At 45.4% G+C, this 22,220-nt stretch overlaps 1 pseudogene; it reads right to left on the reverse strand.

The window, feature by feature from the left end:
• Window positions 1-1,777: 1,777 nt before the first annotated feature.
• Window positions 1,778-1,909, reverse strand: LOC129501132 (U4 spliceosomal RNA; annotated as a pseudogene).
• Window positions 1,910-22,220: the final 20,311 nt, after the last annotated feature.

A 22,220-nucleotide genomic window follows, 5' to 3' on the forward strand; every position in this document is an offset into this window, starting at 1 on the left:
AATCTAGCAAGCATGGCGTGGTTCTAGAGCCAAGAACTCCAGTAGTAGCAGGTTTTTGATTCCCCAATTTTCTAGGATACTTACTAGTGGTAGCAGCTCCCCCAGTGGGTTAGTTCTGCAGCTTCAGATCTTTAGCCTGTGGGGCCTGATAGAATTGGCTTCCTTTTCCTTCCCATCAGAGAGCACCCAGCTAGCTGTCTTTCTGTGGGCTAGGTCTGTCCCCTTGAGCCTCTCAGAATTGGAATCAATCTAGTCCTAAGTCAAATCAGATGTACTAGAATGTCACAGCCCCAGGTCTACTCTCCCAACATTTAGAAAACACACCAACATTTCCTGCATGAAAGCAATTTTCTCACATTACTGTTTCAGCCATGGTCCATAGATCAATAGAAGGAAAATATGAATTTAAGTGACATGACACTTTGTTTGAATAAGAAGATCTAGCAGAATTATGATATCCTTTTTAGCTCCATGAGGGCAGGAGAAGAGAGAAGGGACAATGAAAACTCCTAAGTCTGGGATGCCTGGGTGGCTCAGCAGTTTAGCGCCTGCCTTCTGCCCAGGGCATGATCCTAGATTACCAGGACTGAGTCCCGCATCAAGTGTCCTCTGCAGGGAGCCTGCTTCTCCCTCTGCCTATGTTTGTGTTTCTCCCTGTGTGTCTCTTGTGAATAAATAAATAGAATCTTAAAAAAAAAAAAACAAAAACCCAAACCTCCCAAGCCTTTGTACTTTTCAGGAAAAGGGAGTGTCAATGTAGATATTATTAGCAAGGACAACAGATTATTAGTTAAGACAAGCAGTCCAGATTTTAGAGGTGTTATGGACTAAATTGTGGTCCACTCCAACCATTCATATGTTGAAGCCCTAAATTCCAATGTGACTGTATTGAAGACACAATTATTAAAGAGATAATTAACTTCTTTTTTTTTTAAAAAAGGTTTTATTCAGTTAGAGAGAGCATATGTATGTGCACACGAGTGATGGGGAGGAGCAAAGGGTGAGGGAGAGAGAAACTCAAACAGACAAGGGACTCCATCTCACAAACCTTTCAGATCACGACTTGAGCTGAAATCAAGAGTCAGACGCTTAGTCGACTGAGCCACCCAGGTGTCCCAAAGAGGTAATTAACTTTAAATGAAGTCATAAGGGTGGAGCCCCAATCCAATGGGACCAGTGTTCTCATAAGACGAAAAGACATCAGGGATATGTGCACACAGGGCAAAGGCCATATGAGGGCACAGCAAGATGATGCCCATCTACAGGCCAAAGAGAGGCCTCAGAAGAAACAAACTCTGCCAGCATTGATCTTGAACTTCCCGCCTCCAGAATCATGAGAAAAAACTCTTGATATTTAAGCCATCAGTGTATCCAGTAATACTTTGTTATGGCAGTTCTAGCAAACTAACACAGGAGTTTGAAGGTGGCTGTCAGAGGATGCAGCAACATCAATCTTTGAAGCCTGGCTGTCTTATAAGACTCCTTTGCTAGGAATAGATTTACAAGGACAGTTTCATTAGGCAAGGTCTGCTTTTCTGAAACTACAGGAGAGTACAGAACATTTTCTCTTTCTTGCCTTGCTGAGGTTTTTGTTACCAGCAGTTAGAACAGCCTAGAGTTTCAAGGCAAAGTCTTGCAATTATATATAAATATATATATTTTAAATATATAATATAAATATATGATATATAATTTTATATATTATAATAAATATAAATGATTTTATATATATATTAAATATATATATATATTTAACACTATAAGAATAAGGAAGCAGCTTTAACATAGTAAAAACTTTCACAAAGTGCAGAAAATGCAAATTTTAGGATTATGGGGGAAATTTTTCAGTTGGTAGTAATCACGCCTCAGATAAACCTCATTGGCTATGATAGTGCAGCTGTGCAAAGCTTATGAATAATGGGATTATTAACAGATAAACACAAGGCATGCGACATTTTTCACCCACCAAGATAAAGAAATAAAGTAGGAGAGAAAAAATAAAAACTTTGGTTTGAATTGTTCCAGATTGGCTTTGAACCTGCGCCATCTTTTAGGCTTAATAATCTGTCACTTTACATCTCATTTGGTGGTTAATGGTGACATTTTACTAGCCCAAATTTTGGAAAATATCTACATTTGCACAATTCCTCACTTCTTAGAGAATTGTATTGGAAAAACTTTTGTCTTCTTGCAAAGCTGAGGGGTCTACAATGGTGACGACTCCAGTCTTGGGGTGGGCTTCTTCCCCTTAATGTCCATCTCGTATTTTAAGACATTTGTCTATTTATTTATTAAGATTTATTTATTTATGAGAGACACACAGAGAGAAGCAGAAACACACAGGCAGAGGGAGAAGCAGGCTCCCCCAGGGGAGCCCCATGCAGGACTCGATCCCGGGACTGGACATCAGGCCCTGAGCCAAAGGCAGGTGCTCAACCACTGAGCCACCCAGGCATCCCTACTTTAAATCATTTTTAATGGACATTTCATCTTGCCACCTGTGTCCCTGCTCTTCACTCCATCCCACGCTTAACTGAGCCTGGGCTATGATCAAATGCGCAAACCAGCCTTCAAAATATCAGTTTGGATGTTTCTGGCTGCATAACATGGGTGTCCTAACTCAAAATGGTTTGAAACTCTGACATGTACTATCCCATGTAGCAGGGGTTCCTATGATGGGGCAGTTCCTGGGCTGCTGAACACGGCTGCTCAGTGATAACTCCGCAACCCCAGGTTCCGCATCTCCCTTCCCAGCTCTCGGCACGCTGCACCCGAGGTCAACTCCCTCCCCGGACGAAGATGACCGCCACGTGCCCGCCAGCAACTGCAGCCCGGCCCCCAAAGATGAGCAGCGCGGATCCCTTCTTAGATCTCCTCAAGAGCCAATAAAATTTTTCCCATCATCCCCCTGGAGACAGCCTCTCACTCGCCATTGGCCAGAGCCAGGTCACATGACCAGTCATGGGCCTGGGAGCATCTGATTGGCTCAGTCTTCGGCCAATCAGGATTTTTGTACTTTCTGAGGGGCTTCGATCCGGAAGCCAGGGCCCAGAAAGAGAGGGAAGGGGCGCTCACGTGGCGCTGGGGCTGGTCCAGCGACGAGGGCAGGGAGGAAGGGGTGCTGCCGAGGCTCCCCAACGGCCTCCGCCAGCGTGTGAGTTCTGCAGCACCCGAGGCGGTTCCCGGCGCCCCCGAGCGCCGGTTCGCAGCCTCCCTTCCTGTGGCCCAGCCTCCAGCGCTTCTGTCCGCAGGACCTCACCCCTAAGAGCAGCCCCATGAAGGTGGAGGGTGGGGTCGGGACTGGGGCCTGGCCCCTCCTGCCGACAGCCACGGGAAGGAGCCATCCTGAAAGTGGGTCTTCTACCCCACGCCCGCTTCCAGTTAAGTTACCTGCAGCTTCGGCCCTCCTCCTGCCTGAAACCTCCAGAGGCGCTGAGCCAACACTGCCCAGGTAAGCAGCCCCAAAGTCCGGACGCACAGAAACTGTGTGTGCACCCTAACTTTTTAAACCATGAATATTCAGAATTACCTGTTACACAGCGGTAGGTACATCCCTACACGAGGACACCAGGCAGTTCAGTGAGGTAGTATGGACGCTTATGTGTGTGGGACACACTCGATTTCAATGCTGTTACTATTTTAATTCTTATCCTCCCACCCCCAATAATTTAAAATCAATCTCTTGCGTGTATACTTAGGCTGAACTGAGAGCCACCTGAGACGTGGGAAGCAACATTGAACAATGGCAGTACAATGTGAGCCATATGTGTTTTAAAATCATCTAGTATGGGTATCCCTGGGTGGCTCAGCGGTTTAGTGCCTGCCCCTTTGGCCCAGGGCATGACCCTGGAGTTCCATGATCCAGTTCCACATCAGGCCTTTGGCTCAGGTCCTGATCCTGAGGTCCTGGGATTGAGTCCCATATCGGGCTCCCCACAGGGAGCCTGCTTCTCCCCCTGCCTGTGTCTCTGCCTTTCTCTGTATGGCTCCCATGAATAAATAAATTCTTTTAAAAAATGAAAAAAAAGTGTAGTAGTTACATTAAAAAGCAAAAAGACAGGATAACAGATTATTTTCACCTGCTTGGCATTCCCTCTATAAAGTCTATTTCAGGTGGTCGTCATTTTGGTGGATTTGGATCAGTAATTGTATTGAAGCTAAATGTAACATGTTGAGTTGTGAGAATCCTTGAAAATTATCTCCTGAAACATGGGTATGAAGAGCTTTTTATTTTATTTTATTTATTTTATTTTATTTATTTTTTAAATAAATTTATTTTTTATTGGTGTTAAATTTACCAACATATAGAATAACACCCAATGCTCATCCCATCAAGTGCCCCCCTCAGTGCCCGTCACCCATTCACCCCCACACCCCGCCCTCCTCCCCTTCCACCACCCCTAGTTTGTTTCCCAGAGTTAGGAAGTCTTTATGTTCTGTCTCCCTTTCTGATATTTCCCACACATTTCTTCTCCCTTCCCTTATATTCCCTTTCACTATTATTTATATTCCCCAAATGAATGAGAACATACACTGTTTGTCCTTCTCCGATTGACTTACTTCACTCAGCATAATACCCTCCAGTTCCATCCACGTTGAAGCAAATGGTGGGTATTTGTCATTTCTAATGGCTGAGTAATATTCCATTGTATACATAAACCACATCTTTATCCATTCATCTTTCGATGGGACACTGAGGCTCCTTCCACAGTTTGGCTATTGTGGCCATTGTTGCTAGAAACATCGGGGTGCAGGTGTCCCGGCATTTCATTGCATCCGTATCTTTGGGGTAAATCCCCAACAGTGCAATTGCTGGGTCGTAGGGCAGGTCTATTTTTAACTCTTTGAGGAACCTCCACACAGTTTTCCAGAGTGGCTGCACCAGTTCACATTCCCACCAACATCCTCTCCAACATTTGTTGTTTCCTGCCTTGTTAATTTTCCCCATTCTCACTGGTGTGAGGTGGTATCTCATTGTGGTTTTGATTTGTATTTCCCTGATGGCAAGTGATGCAGAGCATTTTCTCATGTGCATGTTGGCCATGTCTATGTTTTCCTCTGTGAGATTTCTCTTCATGTCTTTTGCCCATTTCATGATTGGATTGTTTGTTTCTTTGGTGTTGAGTTTAATAAGTTCTTTATAGATGTTGGAAACTAGCCCTTTATCTGATACGTCATTTGCAAATGTCTTCTCCCATTCTGTAGGTTGTCTTTTAGTTTTGTTGACTGTATCCTTTGCTGTGCAAAAGCTGCTTATCTTGATGAAGTCCCAATAGTTCATTTTTGATTTTGTTTCTTTTGCCTTCGTGGATGTATCTTGCAAGAAGTTACTGTGGCTGAGTTCAAAAAGGGTGTTGCCTGTGTTCTCCTCTGAAGAGCTATTAACTAAAGAAAAACTAGATGAGAATATAATATTGTTATATATTTGGAGAGTCACTGATTTTAGTGTTCCTTACCAAAAAGATTGTCTTGACACGCTGTTATTTTTTTAAGTTTTTATTTAAATTCCCATTAGTTAATGTACAGTGTAATATTAGTTTTGGGTGTACAATTTAGTTATTCAACACTTCCATACAGTACGTGATGCTCATCACAACAGGTGCCCTCTTTAACCCAAGTCTCCTATTTCACCCATCCCCCCCCAGCCCACTCCCCTCCTGTAACCATCAGTTCTCTATAGTTAAGAATCTGTGTTTCTTGTTTTTTCTTTCTTTCTTTCTTTCTTTCTTTCTTTCTTTCTTTCTTTCTTTCTTTCTTTCTTTCTTTCTTTCTTTCTTTCTTTCTTTCTTTCTTTCTTCTTTCTTTCTTTCTTTCTTTCTTTCTTTCTTTCTTTCTTTCTTTCTTTCTTTCTTTCTTTCTTTCTTTCTTTCTTTCTTTCTTCTTTCTTATATTTACTTATTCATGAGAGAGACACAGAGAGAGGCAGAGACATAGGCAGAGAGAGAAGCAGGCTCCCTGCGGGGAGCCCGATGTGGGACTCAATCCCAGGACCTCCAGATCAGGACCTGAGCCAAAGGCAGATGCTCAACCATGGAGCCACCCAGATGCTGTTTTTGCCCCTTTCTTTCATTTCCCTTTGCTGGTTGTTTTCTTTCTTAAATTCTACATATGATTGAAATAATATGATATTTGTCTTTCTCTGACATACATTGCATAACATAATACTCTCTAGCTCCATCTATGTCATTGCATAATACTCTAGCTCCATTGCAAGATTTCATTCTTTTTAAAGGCTGACTTACACTCCATTGCATGTATATGTCACGTCTTTTTTTTTTTCCTCTTTTCTAGGATTAGAGTCAAGATGAGGGTGAAGATATGTGTGTAAGTATCTTGCAGTTCACAGCCCTCTCCAGAAAGTTAGGGTCAGAAGTTAGGGGTTTGGAGTAGGAGATAGGGTTAAGGTATTTGCCTCACATCCTGAGGTTTGAGACCTCTCCAGTGAACAAACCCTCAGACTTCCGCTGGTGTGAGTGTATAGGCATGGCTGCTATCTACCCAGCTGAAGCAAGGAAGGGATTTGGGGCTCTAAATACTTTTTATTATTTTATTTTTTTTAAATTTTATTTATTTTAGAGAGAGAAATTGTGAGCGAGGGGAAGGGCAGAGGGAGAGGAGCAGACGCCACGCTGAGTGTGGGGCCCAACCTGAGGCTTGATCTCATCACCCTGAGACTGTGATCTGGGTTGAAATCAAGAGTTGGCTGCTTAAACAACTGAGCCTGCTAGGTGCCCCTCTAAATACTTTTTAAATTGGTATTCAGTTGGTTCTTGTGTTTTTATATCTCTACACCCACACCATTTTCAGAAATATTACCAATTTTTAAATATTTGGGATCTTCTTCAGAATAACTAGGCCTCTCTCTCTCTCTCTCTCTCTCTCTCTCTCTCTCTCTCTGTCTCTCTCATTTAAATCGTGTTTTGAGGAACCTATTTTCTCAGATCTAGGGTGAGTGTGAGTCTGTGTGTTTGATATACTGCAGTTCAAAGATCTCTCCAGACAGGTAGAGTGTAGGGCTTAGGAGTAGAGTTACTGTTAGGGTATGTGACACACTATTAATTTTAATTTTTTAAAAGATTTTCTTTATTTATTTATGAGAGACACAGAGAGGCAGAGGGAGAAGCAGGCTTCTCACAGGGAGCCCGATGCAGGATTGGGACTTGAGCCCAAACCAGGGTGTATATGCTGTATGTGGCCAAAGCCACAATACCCTAATTACTGAGCAGGCAAAAATCCAGTTCTTCTTCAGGGGCTACCTCAACTTCCTCTACGGTCCCTTTGATAATGATCCACCACCCTACCCTGCTTCCAAAGCACTGCACTCATACTGCTTTTGTGGTGTTTATCATGTTTAGTTGAAGGAATGCCTCCAAGCTACTCTGGGCTACCCAGAGTCAGGATGCGGCTGTGTTCTGTGCACCAAAGCCCCCAAGCAAGGGCCCACGGGAAGCACTGAGCACAGACTTACTTGATTGGTATAAGAGGTGCATTCTGTGTCAGAGGGATACTTTCCACTCCTGCATCAGAAACCTCAGCAGAGCTTTGTGAACCTGCAGGTAGCTGGGCTCCATGCCAAACCCGCTAAATCAGTGTCTTGCAGGGGTGAGTCTGGATTGTGCATTTGGGGGCAGAAGCTCCACAGATGATTCTAATATGGGAACAATTGAGTTTGTAAAAAGGTCAGAGTAGACTGAACTTCCAGGGTAAGTTGGTAGAGGAGGGGCCATGTACTACAACGTTTGGGGGAAGAATGTATCAGATCAAGTAAAAAGAAAAAAAAGCTAAAGTACAGACATGAATGTAAGGATGACAGTAAGAAGACCAGTTTTTTGAATAGGTTTATGTGAGAGTAATACTGGGTATCTGAATAAGCATGATAGGCCCTGTTCACAGGGACTTTGAACATCTGTGCACAGTCAGGCAGTCAGCAGAGCCTGAGCATCTTAGAGACAGGCACACGGCTGAATCTTATTGTCACGGCAAGTGGATGCTCAGGAAGAGGATAGCTCACTTAGGGAAAAGAATGAGGACGGCCTCCTTGGCAAGAAAAATATTTCTTTGAAGATCTTTCTTCAGAAATTTACCAGTTAAAATATCATAGAATTTTAGAACTAAAAATACATATTTAGGGGCAGCCTGGGTGGCTCAGTGGTTTAGTGCCGCCTTCAGCCCAGGGCCTGATCCTGGAGACCCGGGATCAAGTCCCACGTTGGGCTCCCTGCATGGAGTCTGCTTCTCCCTCTGCCTGTGTCTCTGCCTCTCTCTCTCTCTCTCTCTATCTCTATCTCTCTATCTCTATCTCATGAATGAATGAATAAATAAAAATCTTTAAAAAATACATATTTATCCTCTGTGCTTAAGTAGAATTCTATAGAATATGAATTCCCCGTTGAAAAAAAAGAAATAGTTTCGTAATTAAATAAATTTTGGGGGCACCCCCGGTGGCGCAGCGGTTTAGCGCCGCCTGCAGCCCGGGGTCTGATCCTGGAGACCCAGGATCGAGTCCCGCGTCAGGCTCCCTGCATGGAGCCCGCTTCTCCCTCTGCCTGTGTCTCTACCTCCCAGTTTCTCTCTCTCTGAATAAATAAATTTAAAAAAAAACTTAAAAAAATAAATTTTGGGATTAAAAAAGCAAAAGAAACAGGTATAATTAATTTTAATAATATATTTTATTTAACCCAGTGTATCCAATATGTTGTCATTTCAACATATAGTCAATATAAAAAATTACTGAAATGCTTTACAGTCTTTTTTTTAATGTAATCATTTTTCATCCCAAATCCCAGTTTATACTTGGCAGCATGTTTCACAGCAGACCACCAGCATTTCAAGTGCTTACTAGCCACACGTGACCACCAGCTAGTGGCTGCTGTTGGTGGACTGTGGCAGGTTCTAAAGTGTGCACAGTAAAGTAGGATCAGAGAGGTTTGGAGTCTGGCTCAAGGGTCACACACAGCAGGGCCCAGCTCTGCACTCTTCTCAGCCCCTGGCTTTCCCTATGAGTTGGGGTCTGCCCCATAGCACAATCCAAGTCAATGGCACTCAAATTCTACATTCAAGAATCATCTGGGGAGCTTGTTAAGATGACAGTTCCAGCCCTACGCCAGACCTATAGTATCAGAACCTCTGGGAATGGAAGCCAGGAATCTGCATGAACAAACTCCTAGTGATTCTGCCGCACATTTGTGGGGTATACTTGGAGGATCACTGCTTCTAGCACATTGGAATCACTTGGAAAGCTTATCAGAATGCCAGTGCCCAGGCTATACCCCTGAGCAACCAGATCATAATCTCTGAGGGTGGACCAGAATATCCATATACTTTAAAAATCAACTTTATTGAAGTATAATTTACATTCATTAAAATGCACCCATTTTATGTGTAAGTTTTGATGTATTTTGACCCATGTAACCCCACTATAGTCAAGATACAGAACATCTTGGGGACCCCAAAGGATTCCTTTGTGACTCTTTGCAGTTAATTCCCCCACCCAAGGCAGCACTGACAGGCCTTTTTAAAAAGATTAGATTTGGGCAGCCAGGGTGGCTCAGCGGTTTAGTGCTGCCTTCGGCCCAGGGCGTGATCCTGGAGACCCAGGACCGAGTTCCGTATCGGGCTCCTTTCACAGAGCCTGCTTCTTCCTCTGCCTGTGTCTTTCCCCCGCCCCCCTCAGTCTCTCATGAATAAATAAATCTTTAAAAAGATTAGATTTGCCTCTCTTAGTATTTCTTACCAGTGGAATCACCAGAATGCACTCTTTTGTACATTTTGAGCACTCATTTCACTCAGCATAATGTTTTTGAAATTCAGCCATGTGCCTTCCAAAAAGACAGTTCTAACCTTGTGCCTGCTGATGGTTTAGGGATACCATGAGACATGTACAGCTGTGCCTTCGTCCCTGTTGTTCCCTTTGCCTGGGGCACCCTTAATCTTTTCTTCAGGTGTCCAAAAGACACCTGATGCTTTCTGCTCTCAACCCCAGTTCCTCCTCCCTAGAGAACACTAACAAATGGATGCCTGGGTGGCTCAGTAGTTGAGCATCTGCCTTCGACTCAGGTCGTGATCCCAGGGTCCTGGGATCAAGTTCTGCATCCGGCTCCCTACAGGGAGCCTGCTTCTCTTCACTCTGCCTGTGTCTCTGCTTCTCTCTCTGTATCTCTCATGAATAAATAAAATCTTAAAAAAAAAAAAACCACTAACAAATGTGGCTAAAGACTAGTTAGTTCTGGTAGCTGAGGAGGCACTGCCTGGGTCAGGGCACCCTCTGTTCTTCTCCCAGAGGCTCTGAGAGGCCTCCAACTCATCTTCCTATCCCTAAATCTCCAGTCCATCCTCCAGGGGCCACCAGATTCTTGTTGCTTGGCTATGACCCTGTTCTTCTGGCTGTAACAGTATCAAGCTTTTGTGACTCCATCCTGCACCATCTTACCAAGCTCTCCCCGGAAGCTGGTATGGGGATACACTGCCTCAATCTAGTAGTTCTTATACCTCCTCTTCTCACCACTTGAAGGTGTGGACCGGGATGCTGCTGCCTCACAGCACCCAATTGGATGTGCTATGTGTAAATGGTGCCTCCTGGTGGTAGAGGTGTGTATTTTGGGGATCACAGGTGGGCTCACTGTGACTGCCGCATGGGGAGACTGGGGTATTAATTAGTGTTGACTCCCAGTCAGGAAGGGACCTTGCCCCGGGTGGGACTGCGATGGTTTCTCTTTTGAGAAGAAGAGAGAAGGCTGGCCTCTAACAGAAGATTAACGAGACAGGAGAGAAGGACGTAGCAGGAGGTCTTAAAGGGCCTTGTGCTAGCTCCCCAGGCCACCACCTGCCCGGGTGAGCTACAACCACTGGCCCACTGGTGGTGATTCCTTTTTGGTGGAATCAGTTCTCCAAACATCTGTCAGGAGAATTCTCAATTTAGAGGGCCTAGGGGCTGAAGGTTCAGGTTGCCCTCCAGCTCTACAGAAGGAATAAGATTTTGTAAGAGATTCCCCTGATATCCGTGCCCTTTTCTTCCTTGATAATACAAACCTTGCTTTGTTAATGGATACATTGGAGCCCAGCAAAAATTACATTTTGTATGTTCCCCTGAGCTAACTATGGCCATGTGACTACATTTTGACCAAAGTAAAAGTGTTGTATGGGACTTCAAGGCAAACATTTTTTGCCCTTAAAAAAAGTTTCTCTAACCCCTTTTCCTTTTCACTACTGACTGGAATGTAGATGTGATGGCTGGAGTTCTAGCAGCCCTATTGGGTCACAACTTCTGGACTGAAGAGGACAGCAATAATATGAAAGGAGACTGGGTCCCCCTGATGATGAAGCGCCACATTAGCTCTGGGTACCCTGTCTCCAGATCCCATTTTTGTAAAAGCAAATTAAACTTCTGTCTTGTTTAAGGTATTTGATTTTGGGTTTTTTATTATTTACTAGCTGAATCTAGTCATGATAGAACACTGTCAGGGAGGAGGAATATATCTTGTCAAGGCAGGTGTATGCCTTGAGATTCTTTTGGGTCCACAGGGCAGGAAGCCACATTGAGGTAGTTTAAGGAAACTGAGGAATTTTTTATTAAGGGAGTTCCAAGGTAAGAGTGGGGCTGTGCCTCAGGGACACCCAGAACCAGAGGCTCAAACTGCTGCAGGATATTTTTTTTTCTCTCTCACATCTGCCTCTGTGCCCTCAATTAATTCGTGTCTTTTACACTTTCTCCACAGAAGCCAAAACATAGCTCCTCACCCTCAGGTTCTCTGGGGCTCATGGTTTTGGGCACTTGGAGGGAGATATGAATCCCAAGTGAGCACAGGTGCAGTCCTTGGTTTCAGCAGGGCCTGTGGTGTGCTGGAGGGGTCCTGGCTGGGGTGGGAGCTTCCCTGCATTGAGGCCTCTGGAGCCACATCCACTGCTACCTCCCCTAGCCTCTATTCCCCCCTTCCCTTTTGCCAATGACCTTTGTCCTGATTGTTCCAACTGGAATAGTCATTCTGCCATTAAAATCTGGGGCTCCTGGATGAATTGAACAGTGTGAGGAAATGTGGGTGATGTAATAGGCACTGAAATAAAAGTTGGATAAAACTCTTTATTCCTGAAACCACTGAGCTCAGGAGTGTGTCTGTCTGTCTGTCTGGGTTTGAATCCCAGACTTTCCACTTGCTGGTTGGTAGCTGTGGCCTTGAGCAAAGCACCACTCAGTCTTCCTTTTGTCCTTTGAGAGGAGGAGATCCTGTTGTGAGGACCAAATGGGACAGCGCATGTGGTGCCCCTGCGACACAGGAGGTACTTGCCAAATGTTAATTATCAGGGTTATTACAGACTTTGTCCCTTTCAGGGGCTCCTGGAGCCTATTCCAACTAGCTTGGTGAGCTGTTAACTATCCCTCTAATGAACACTCCTTTCATAGCTTGAAATTGGCTATAGTGGGAGTATGAATGCCATGGGGCTTCATAAGAATGACAAATGAGGGCTGCCTGCTGCATCCTGTTTCCCGAATGTTCTTCTCTCATGCCCACCTCTCTTCTGAGACCCAGAACAATCCATTCAACTGTCTCCTGCAGGTTGCCACTTGCAGACCACAGGCCCTTGAAATCCCCATGTGGGAATTCAACTTGTCGCCTCTACTCTGTGCACCTCTGTGGTGAACCCTGTCTGCCATTTACCCCGTTATCCTCAGCCCTCCCTATACATTGGGGTGGGAGGGAAGGAAACCTTCTCTATCCTCAGGATCTTCCAGCTGGACTGAGAATTAAGTGCACATTAGACAGGTTCACAAGAGAGGAAAAAAACCCAGAGTTTTAATTATGAGCCCACAGAGGTCCAATAATGAAACTGAGACCTGAAGAAATGACTAATGCACAGTTTTTATATTTTATTTAGACAAAGAGATGGTAAATCTGTGAAGAATTGACAGGACAAAGAAACCTTAGTTTTGGGAGTTTCAGTTAGTAAGGAATCCTAAACAGAATTTGCCCTGGGGTAGTAAATTAATAAAAAGTAACAAGCCTTGTTTAAACAGCCTTCTGGGCCCTGAATTTCCTTTATCTGGTGATAATAAGGATGACTCTTTACCTTCTGGTACAGGGAGGGCACCTTTCACATGGGACATTTATTTCCTGCTATCAGGGGACAGAGGAGGGTCTGAGTATCCTTGTACAGGCTGACTCCTAAGTAACTTTAAAATCAACATGCCAGGGGTGCCTGGGTGGCTCAGTCAGTGAAGTGTTTGACTTTTGCTCAGGTCATGATCCCGGGTCCTGGGATCCAGCTCTGCGTTGGGTTCCCTGCTTAGCAGAGACTCTGCTTCTCCTTCTCCCTCTGCCTCTCCCCCCCGCCTCCCACTCATGCACACACACTGTTTCTCTCAAATAAATAAAATCTTTTTAAAAAATCAGTGTGCCAAAGTGGCGCATTTTAGGGCCACCTGCCCTTCCCTATAGGGTCATCTGCAGCTCATCTCACACCCCCATCCAGTCTATCAAAGATTCCATTAGTTCTCCTCCAGAATTTCTCCAGAATCCCCTATTAGTTCCCTACTCTCTGCCCCCTACCCATCCCCAGGCAACCACTGGTCCACTTTCTGTCACTGTAGGTTAATTTGTATTTTCCCATCTTTTTATATAAATGGATTCACAGAGCAGTACTCTTTGCTTTTGTCTGACTGCTTTTACTCAGCATAATCACTGTGACCTTTTCTCTACATTGCTACATCAGCAGCAGCTCCTTCCTTGTTTTTTCACTGTGTGGTAATCCCTTGTTTGGATACCCCACAGTATGTTTCTCCGTTCTCCTGTTGATGGACATCTGGACTGTCCCAGTTTCAAAAAACTAGGAATAACTTGGTCTGAGCACCGCAACCTATGGTCTGGGTCATGGTGGTCACGGTCTTTCTACTGCTTGTCCTATATTTTCCCCTCTTCGCCGGGCAACTGACACCATACGTAATACTTGCCTTCCTGCACTTATGGCCACTTCGGGCAGCCATGTCATCTCCTGCCATGCCAAACTTTGTTACTCATAAACATAAACCCCAGGGTTTCTCATTCCCCCAACATTACTATGTTTCCCATAGCCGATGTCCCTGATGGGTTTATGATCTAATCATTCTTTTCAAAACTATTAAACCATTTTCACATTAATAAAAACACAACCTCCAATCCTTTAAAACCCTATCTCACCCTCCAAAACAAACCAATAACCAATCCCGTATTCATCATACCATAACAAACCAAATATATTTATTAATTATAATATACAACCGTCTACTGTCCTGCCGGATTTCTTTCAACGTAATACAGTTCCCTCCCTCACAAGCTTATTAAATCCCACTTTTCCTAAATTAAAAAACCCCCCCCCCCCCCCCCCCCCCCCCAAAAAAAACAAAACCCACATATATTATATATATATTAATAACCCCTCCCATTATATATTTTTATTTTTTTTTTTTTAACCCCAATTTTTTTTCCCTTCCCTGGTGATCACAACCTCACCCATCACCACCCAATCCCAGCAAACTCTCCTAAAAGCACCCCTGAGCATCTTGTTGCTGGCACTCCACACTGTTTTTACTCCCATTAAAGCATATTTTTCACACTGTCAAAAGGCAAGCCTCAAGCATTGCCTTGCCAGGTAATCCCAGCCAGTAGAGTATACACGTTTTTCAGTGGCTCAGACTTTCACATCTTGGACTCACCTCTCACTTTCCCTCACGTTCAGCCATGGTGAGTCGCTTTGTGCCTAGGCACTTGCTTCCTCCAGGGAGTCATGATGATGACTCGCACTTCACCCTGTCGTGAGATGATTCAAGGCACATAAAATCCCTCGCATGGAGAAGAAATTTAATAAAAGTCCATTCCCTCTGTGCTGGAGGCCATCCAGATGTGTCAGGCCTGGTATTCGTGTTTGGGAAATTTATGGTTCAGTGAAGGGCAATGCTGTCAGAGCCCTAAGGGAGGGGAACCAGTGTTCTGGGACTCCTGGGGTGGGAGCCTCCTCCTTGGTGTAGAAAGGTGGGTCTGTGTTTCTTCCTTCGTTCATTCATTCATCATCCAACCTTGAAGTGTCAGCTGACTTCCAGCTGGCAGGAGTGGGTGGGGAGTGGTGATGGGGGGAGGGAGTGGCTATGGGAGGAAGAGGTCCCCTGGTGGAGGGAACAGAGTGGGCACCGGGTTGTGTCAGGGCCACCTTGGAAGGGACAATGTCCTGTGGATCTCCATGAGGAAGTCTGACTTTATCTCTGCCAAAATGCAGAACTCACTGTCCCATTTTTTTCCTTCAAATCCTTCAGTGGCTCATCTTTGCTACTGAATCAGAATCACCTCTATTTGTCCCTGTGGCTTCTGTGACCCCACACCATCCTCTCTTGAGCCATGTTGGGCCTTTACCTGGTGCACCAAAGCGCTCACACTTCCTGAATTTCTTTCAACTAGATTCTGTTCTTTGCCCTCTGGGTCTGGTTGCCACATTCCCCTGGATGTGACTTCATCTCAAAGCCTTCGCTTTAGCCCCAGGCAGGTTGGAGCCTCCACTCTTCTCCCAGGTCCTCTGTTTTCACACCTGTTCTGGCTATCCTCAGTGTGTTCTCCGTGGCAAGTTTCTTACCACCGACCCTACTAGGCTGTGAGAATCTTTAGGGTGGGACTGGATCTTAGCCATCTTTGTACCCCCAGATGTACCAAGTGTGCCACTGGGGAAGAGGGGCCATTGTGGACCCGAAGAACGGAGTCTTGTCTGGGTGCTGGGAGGTTCACAGTACCTTCAGCAAAACCAGAATTACACAGGGTTTTCACTCCTTTTGTGCTTGTTGGTGCTATTATACCTGCTAATGAAGGGAATACCCCTGTGCCTCACTACCATGTCCCCCAAACACACACACTCGGCCCTTTGAAGGGGGTTGCCCTTCTACCAGAAAGTGCTCTGGATTTCCCTTGTGATGTTGGCTTGGAGACATCAAACCAGCGGCTCCTAGACATGTATTACCTGGCCCGCATGGTGCTTGGAAAATATCTTCAATGAGTCACCAACATTTACCAGTGCAAAGATGGTGTGTAAAAAGCCCAGATTTCCAAGTTCCATTGAAAAACAGCAAGATTGGCCATGCCGGTCCATGTCCCTGCAGGACAGCCAGTGTGCTGCTCTCCTTCTGTACCCTCCTGGTCCCCCTCATCCTCCGTTCTAAGGTCTGCCCCCTCTCTACTCTGTCAGCGAGGTCTTTGCCCTCTGGTTTCTAGTTGGGTGCCACCATGCAGGCGTCTTTGAGAGTTTGGAGGGAGAAGATGGTGTCTCAGGCTTGGATCCCTCAATGCTGCCTCAGCGGGCTGTGCTCCACTGCAGAAGGCCACAGATCCTGTGTGGCAGCCCGTCCTTTATCCCCAGCTTCGCTTCTGGCTCTTTCTGGGTCTTGGCACCCTCTCCCCTGCTTCTTCACACCTCTCAGCTGTTAGTCCTGAGGAGCCATCACACCCACAGCGGGTTTCTTTGACCCTGCCCACACCTCTTCAAGCCATTACATGCTCTTCAGATAGTCTGTCTGCAGGCCATCTGTTTCCTGTCAGGACACTGACTGAAACACCCCGAAACCCACCCTCCCTGGGCCTCTCAACCCTAACACACAGTGTTCAGTGACATCTGTGGAGCATGATACGGATGCATAAATGTGCACCCATCCTAAATGTAAAGCAGACTGCACACACCAGGTTAACTAGAACCCGGATCAAAGTTAGAACATTTTCCCCCTTCCCAGCCCACCCCCACCCTGCTTCCCTTCCTAGTCATTATCCTCCAGAGGGAAGCACAATCCTGACTTGTAGGGCATAGGTTTGCTCTGCCTGCCCTTGTACTTTCTGCATAAATGGAATCATCAACCATCATGCACTCCTGGGTCTGACCTTTTACCCAACATTACGTCAGCAAGACTCATTCGTATGGTTGCCTGAATTGTGTTGCTGAACCCCGTGAAGCTGCTCATGTTCAGTTTCTGGTCCACATAACACTTTATCTGGTTTTACCTGCAGGAGTATTTGTTCCCATCCTGTGTAGAATGTTGTCATCCAGGGAGACTGGCAGTGTGTTTAGCGATCCACTCGGGTGGGCATCTGGATTATGTCATATATTTGTGTTGTGCTCTCCTTGCAGCAGACTTTTTTTAAACAGATTTTTTAAAAAAAGATTTTATTTATTTATTCATGAGAGACACACAGAGGCAGAGACATAGGTAGAGGGAGAAGCAGGCTCCCTGCTGGGAGCCCAATGCGGGACTCAATCCCGGGACCAAGGCATCCCTCCTTGTAGCAGACTTAAGAGGAAAGTGAAGTTAGGTCTTACAGCTGTGTCTCTCTCAGTAGTGTGGAAATAGACGCTGGAGCCAAAGGGCCCTGTAGTTTCTGAAAAAAGGTAGCAGGGAGTGTACCACTTTGTGCAAGTGTGGGAGAGTCTGTGTGACATGTTTGAATCTGCAGTCTGGGACTCGCTGTCTGTGCTGCTTTATGTCGTCTGGTTTGGACAGTGTGTTGGTTTCCTTTGCTTCTCTGATATTCAAGTGCTTCTTAATGAGAGGGGTGACAGCAGCAAGATCACTTCCTATAGGTCACAGGACCACTTGGGGCACCGCCACCCAGTGGGTGCTGTGTGCTCCCCCCTAGAACGCCTCTTCAGGATTGGTGCACCCATCCAGCTGCAGGACTGCCAGCTGCCCTACACTCCCTTCTGGATCCCTCCCTGGAATCACCCTCTTCCAAAAGGAACTGCCAGCATCGTGCCCCTTGCAGGTGGTCAGCCATCGGTCACTGCGGGGTACAAAGGCTGACCCCTGTGTTGGTTTGGTTGGGTCTACCAAAACAATGTACCACCAGCTGGAGGCTTGAGTAATGAAATGTATTTCCTCAGAGTTCTGGAGTCCAGAAGCCTAAAGTCAGGATGTCAAGCAGGGTTTGTTCCTTCAGAGGCCAGAAGAGACAGTCTGTTCCAGGCCAGTCCCTGGGCTTCTAGTAGCCTCAGGAGTTCCTTGGCTTGTAGATTATGTTCTCTGTGTGTCTTCACTTCACTTTCTGTCTTCGCTTTCAGGCCCAGAGTCCAGATTTCCCCCTTTTGTAAGAACACAGTCATATTGAATCAGGGCCTGCCTTACTGACCTCAACTTATCATGTGCAAAAACCCTATTTCCAAAGAAGGTCCCGTTCACCAGTCCTGGGAGTTAGAACTTCATCTTTTTGGGGACACAGTTCAACCCATAATAACCCCTTAGCCTCAGTTTGGGACAGTCCGACCTCAGGGCTCTCCAGAGGGTGGGTTGAGTCCTGAGTGGACAGAGGCCTCACTGTCCGTGGGCAGATCCACCAGGCCTGGATCCAGGCGCACTCTGGGGCAAACTCCTGCACGCGGCTCCCTGTCTCAGAGTCTGTTCCCAGGGGACCTGAGACTGGGCCAGCACAGGGACACGGAAACTCCCAGAATCAGCTCTGCTGGCACTGAAGGCTGGTAATGTCCTCTGAGGGCTACCAACCTTAAAGGTAAGACTGCTGCCAATTTGCCAGCAAAAGATGGGTTTGTTTGGGAATAAAAGAGAATCGCAATCTTGGACAAAGAAGCTGTAGCAAAAGCAACCATTGGGAAGTCTGGGGAAGGCACAATTTTTTAAGGAGAGAGAGTCTGTTGGGATGGCTTGTTATGAGCCAAAGTCCATTGCAGTAAGCTGGAAGTTCAAAGTGTGGCAGCTTTGCACTGCCTGAGCTGTTGCTGGTGGGACCAGGGAGAGAGGAAACCGTTCCCTCCTCAGGCTGGAGTAGTATCCATGTGCAAGGTCAAGTCTGTGGAACGTCAAGTTCCTCTCTTCCTGTCGGGTCTGCTGTTGACTACCGGGGGTAGGGTGTGAGAGCTCCTCCTGCCCAAACCTCCTGCCTCCATTTTAGTGAGGTGTCCCGTTTTTAATTTTCTTTCTTTCTTTCTTTCTTTTTTTGTATATTTTTTTTATTGGAGTTCAATTTGCCAACATATAGTGTAACACCCAATTCTCATCTCGTCAAGTGCCCTCCTCAGTGCCTGCCACCCAGTCACCCCAACCCCCCGCCCACCTCCCTTTCCACCACCCCTTGTTCCTTTCCCAGAGTTAGGAGTCTCTCATGTTCTGCCTCCCTCCCTGATTTTTCTCACTCATTTTCTCTCCTTTCCCCTATAATCCCTTTCACTATTTTTTTATATTCCCCATATGAGTGAAACCATATAATGATTGTCCTTCTCCGATTGACTTACTTCACTCAGCGTAATACCCTCCAGTTCCATCCATGTCGAAGCAAATGGTGGCTATTAGTCGTTTCTAATGACTAATATTCCATTGTATATATATACCACAGCTTCTTTATCCATTCATCTTTCGATGGACACCAAGGCTCCTTCCACAGTTTGGCTATTGTGGACATTGCTGCTATAAACATTGGGGTGCAGGTGTCTCGGCTTTTCACTGCATCTGTATCTTTGGGGTAAATCCCCAGTAGTGCAATTGCTGGGTTGTAGAGTAGCTCTATTTTTAACTCTTTGAGGAACCTCCTGACAGTTTTTCAGAGTGGCTGTACCAGTTCACATTCCCACCAACAGTGCAAGAGGGTTCCCCACAATCAACGTGATAGATCATATCAACAAGAGAAATAACAAGAACCATATGATCCTCTCAATAGATGCAGAGAAAGCATTTGACAAAATACAGCATCCATTCCTGATCAGAACTCTTCAGAGTGTAGGGAAGGAGGGAACATTCCTCAGCATCTTAAAAGCCATCTACAAAAAGCCCACAGCAAATATTCTCAATGGGGAAAAACTGAGAGCCTTTCCCCTAAGATCAGGAACATGACAGGGATGTTCACTCTCACCACTGCTATTCAACATAGTACTAGAAGTCCTAGCCTCAGCAATCAGACAACAAAAAGAAATAAAAGGCATTCAAATTGGCAACAAAGAAGTCAAACTCTCCCTCTTCGCCGATGACATGATACTCTACATAGAAAACCCAAAAGACTCTACCCCAAGATTGCTAGAACTCATACAGCAATTCAACAGTGTGGCAGGATACAAAATGCCCAGAAATCAGTGGCATTTCTATACACTAACAATGAGACTGAAGAAAGAGAAATTAAGGAGTCAATCCCATTTACAATTGCACCCCAAAGCATAAGATACCTAGGAATAAACGTAACCAAAGAGGTAAAGGATCTATATCCTAAAAACTACAGAACACTTCTGAAAGAAATTGAGGAAGACACAAAGAGATGAAAAAACATTCCATGCTCATGGATTGGAAGAATTAATATTGTGAAAATGTCTATGCTACCCAGGGCAATTTTACATGTTCAATGCAATCCTTATCAAAATACTGTGGACTTTCTTCAGAGAGTTGGAACAAATAAGATTTGTGTGGAATCAGAAAAGACCCCACATAGCCAGGGGAATATTGAAAAAGAAAACCAATGCCGGGGGCATCACAATGCCAGATTTCAGGTTGTACTACAAAGCTGTGGTCATCAAGACAGTGTGGTACTGGCACAAAAACAGACACATAGATCAATGGAACAGAATAGAGAACCCAGAATGGACCCTCAACAATATGGTCAACTAATATTCGACAAAGCAGGAAAGACTATCCACTGTTCTTCGTTTTCATAGGGCCCACACCTCATGTCCACCACCTGAAGAGAGGTCTGTGTCAGGCTCTGCTGCTGTAGCAGGGCAGTGAAGACCTCATGCTGGATGGCCACGGTTCAAATTCCTGTCTTGCCACGCACTGGCTGTGTGAACTTGGGAGTGACAAGACCTCTCCAGACTTCAGTTTCTTCGTCTCTGATGGAGGGGGGATAATATTAGTACCTTTTTCCTAAGGTCAATGTGAGGATTAAATGAACTCATCCACTAAACCTCTTAAAATTGTGCCTGGCACAGAGTAGGCACTCAATAAATGCTCACTTTCATTATCCCAGTTTAGATTGAGCTCTTCTGCAGACAGTGCCTCCACATTCCCAAAGGAAGTAGGCTTCTGGCTGCTGACTTTTCTGCTTCCAAGTCTTAGGTGACTTCTAATGACCAGCTTATCTTAACATTCATCTCCCTCTGTGAATGTGCTTGCATCGGTCTGAGTGTCGTAAAATTTCAATCACATTGAATACACAAGTGAAAATAAAACTTGGTTTTTGTTATAGAAAGAAAAGGTGCTTAGGTAAATGGCCTGGAAAGTCCACAAAGTCTTGCCAAAGTTTATAAACTAGAACAAGAGAGCCCCAAGTGTAATAATTCCATCCTTTGAAAGACTGGCAAATTTTGAAAAAACAAATGTTCGTTTTAAATGCAAAATTAAATCCAAGTGCCTTTCACATGGTTTTTTGTTTTAATTGTAACTTTCTTTCTTTTTTTTAAATTGTAACTTTCCATTTTGAAAGAGTTTAAGACTCAAGAGGAGTTACAAAAAAAGGACTGGGAGTCCCTTTGTACACCCTTCACCCAGTATACTGTTTCTACTCCCAGCACTTCTGACAGCAAGCATGTAGGTTTCTTTTCTCATACCAACAACCAGTTGTCAGATTCTCCCAACACTGATTGAGGGTCCTGCAGTTCCACTCTGGCACTAACCACCTGGAGTTAGCATCAGACCCCACAGGGGAAGGACTCAGTTCCACAAGACTTCCACTACTTCAGATGCCAGTCCCAGGCATTGAGTCCCTAGGTCATCCACACTTCTGTTCAACTTGGCTACAAAGTTGGGGGGTTTCCCCAATCTGCCTCCCTTTCAGGTTCAGTAATTTGTTAGTATGGCTCAGTAAAACTCGGGGAAGCACTCAAACGTGCATTTTCTGGTTTATTATAAAGGATACAACTCAGGAACACCAAATGGAAGAGGGCAAGGTATGGGGAAGGGGTGCACAGAGCTTCCACGTGCCCTCTCTGAGTCTGCCACCCTTCTGGCACCTAAGTGTGTTCAACAACCTGGAAGCTCTCTGAACTCCAGTGTTGAGGGTTTTAAGTAGGTTGTGTTACGTAGGCACAATTGATTAAACCATTGGCCACTAGTGATTAACTCAACCTCCAGGCCCTCTCTCCTCCCTGGATGTCCGGGGTGGGGCTGAAAGTTCTGACCCTCTGACCATGTCTTGGCCTTTCTGGCAATCAGCCCCCAACCTGATGGCCCCCAGTCACATTTTTGGCATAAAGGAGAACTCTGTCACTCTAGATTCCCAAAGCTTTCAGGACTTGTG

The sequence above is a fragment of the Nyctereutes procyonoides genome, unplaced genomic scaffold (genome assembly GCF_905146905.1).
Source record: "Nyctereutes procyonoides isolate TBG_1078 unplaced genomic scaffold, NYPRO_anot_genome, whole genome shotgun sequence".
Classification (NCBI taxonomy): Eukaryota; Metazoa; Chordata; class Mammalia; order Carnivora; family Canidae; genus Nyctereutes; species Nyctereutes procyonoides.